Source organism: Babylonia areolata, chromosome 20, assembly GCF_041734735.1.
Source record: "Babylonia areolata isolate BAREFJ2019XMU chromosome 20, ASM4173473v1, whole genome shotgun sequence".
In the NCBI taxonomy this organism is placed as follows: Eukaryota; Metazoa; Mollusca; class Gastropoda; order Neogastropoda; family Buccinidae; genus Babylonia; species Babylonia areolata.
The window spans coordinates 13,181,540-13,184,039 of record NC_134895.1 but is presented as its reverse complement, the minus strand read 5'-3'; the positions used below and the strand labels follow the sequence as shown (position 1 = coordinate 13,184,039).

At 49.9% G+C, this 2,500-nt stretch overlaps 1 protein-coding gene across 1 annotated transcript in view; it reads right to left on the bottom strand.

Moving 5' to 3' along the window:
- The window catches only part of LOC143295059 (neuronal acetylcholine receptor subunit alpha-10-like), a 29,645-nt gene that overhangs the window by 26,422 nt on the left and 723 nt on the right, over nt 1-2,500 (bottom strand). The window lies entirely within an intron of this gene.

Genomic DNA, 2,500 nt, shown 5'->3' with positions numbered 1-2,500 from the left:
GCAAAAGCCGAGTGGTTAAAGCACTGGACTTTCAATCTTAAGGTCCTGGGTTCGAATTCCAGTCACGGCGCCTGGTGGGTAAAGGGTGTAGATTTTTCCGATCAGGTCAACATATGTGCAGACCTGTCAGTGCCTGAACCTCCTTCGTGTGTATACGCACGCAGAAGATCGACTACGCAAGTTAAATATCCCGTAATCCATGTCAGCGTTCGGTGGGTTATGGAAACAAGAATATACCTGGTGTAACAGGCCGAACTCTATCCCTGGCCAGTTCTTACCCCGGGTAAGAAGTAGCCTAGGCTACTTTCTACCCCGGGTTTAAACCAGCTCAGGCCATTTAATACCCCTTCTGGCCGGAATACACCCCCTTTGTACACTTCGCTCACCTAACCAGTCTGTATTACATTTATCATCATCATCATGGGTATTTATATAACTCCTTCCAACGCTCAAGCCGCTTTACAATCAATGTAAGAAAGTGATGTGAGGATGTTCGTCCTTCGGATTCGAAGATGACCATGGCTTCAAGAGTCAGATGGAAGATCGGTGGCTGTGGGTCTGGAAGTGACTGGTGAGGCTAGTTCGGGACCTGAAGTCTCTCCCACATGTGGGACACAAGTGAGTGGGTGCTGTTGTGGCAGTGGATGCTGCTCGGGCCTTGCACACAGCACGCTTTCGTTGCGCCTCGGTGATGCGCCTGGCTTCAGCTGCACGGGCTCCTGTGGTGATCTTGCTGCGCCAAGCCTGACGGTCCTGAGCAAGTGTCTCCCAAGTGTTTATGTCGACGCCCAGGATTGTGAGGGACGCTTTGAGACAGTCTCTGTAGCGTTTTTTCTGTCCTCCAACTGAACGCTTGCCTTGACACAGTTCTCTGCATTATAGCAGCTGCTTAGACAGTCGGCTGTCTGGCACTCTTAATATAAATATGTCCAGCCCACCTGGCTTGGGTTTTCTGCAGGAGAGTATAGACGCTGCAGAGGCCAGCTCGTTCCAGGACTTCCGTGTCGGGGACTTTGTCCTGCCACCTGATGTGGAGGAGTCTACAGATACAACTCGTGTGGAAGCGGTTAAGCTCTTTGCCGTGTCTGCTGACACAGTCCAGGTCTCGCTGGTGTAAAGGAGGGTGGTGAGGATCACTGCACAGTATACCTTCAGTTTGGTGGTAGAGCTGAGTCGTCTCCGCTCCCAGTCGTTCTCACGGAGTCTCCCATAGGCGGCGCTGACTTTGGCAATCCAGTTTTTGACCTTAGCGTCTATGTTCACCCCCCCCCCACAAACACCCATCCACCACCACCCCCATCCCCACACAGACACATACGTACCTCCTTCACGTGCCATACCACGTCCGCTCACATCAAGCTCACTTTCAGACAAAATCGGAGAGGTTAACAGTGACCTAATTGGCATGCAGTTCAGGGGAGCAAGTCTATATTTCCCCAGGTCTAAGTTCTCCCAGGTCTATGTTCCCCTAGGTCTAAGTTCGCCCAGGTCTAAGTACCCCTACTGCTGACGATTGTTGACCACAGTTCAAGAGTGCTCAGACTGCATTATGTTGTCGCATTTGTGCACTATGTCTTTGAAGATGTTTGACCACTGTATGACCACTACTGACCACTATCAGAGTTCAGCTTGCATCACATTGTATGCAATATTGCAACGTTTTAGCAAGATTTCACTATACTGTTGGCAGTTACTGGCCATCACTTGCCATTGCTGACCACTACGTCAAATTCTTCAGATTGCGTTGTTTTGTCACATTTGTGAATTACCATGACGTCCTGTTTTGTTTTGATTTTATTTACTGCAAACTGACCACCACTGACCATTGACCATTGCTGACCACTGCTGATAACTGACAACCACTACTCAGTGACCACCACTTACCACTACTGCCCACTGACCACTTCTGACCGCTACCTACTGCTGCCCACCACTGACTACCGCCGATCACCGCTAACCACTGACCATAACTGACACTACTGAGCACTACTGGCCATCATACATTGACTACTAACCATTATTGACCACTGATGACAACCATTGACCACTAATGACCACTGACTAATGCTGACCACGACTGACCACTGCTGAGCAACACTGACCACCACTGTCCACTAGCACTACTGATCACTTACAACTGCTAACCACTGACCAACCAGAACCAACCGCTGACCACTATACACTGACCACTTATGACTATTGACCACTGACCACTGCTGACCACGTATGACCACTTCTGACGACTGACCACCACTGCCCAGTACTGACCACTGCTGACCACCACTGACCACTGACTTCTGCTAACCACTAAAAAATGGCCCAGAGAATATTAACTGGCCATACCAAAATATACCCCGCATATAATGTAACCCAGGTCAGTTTATACGGAGGTATATTTTGGCCTAGGCCAGTTCATTCGCTGGGTAAACTCTGGACAGGGTAAGAGCTGGCCTGTTACATCGGCATGCACCCTCCTGCCCCCCTCCCGAAGTTGAGGATG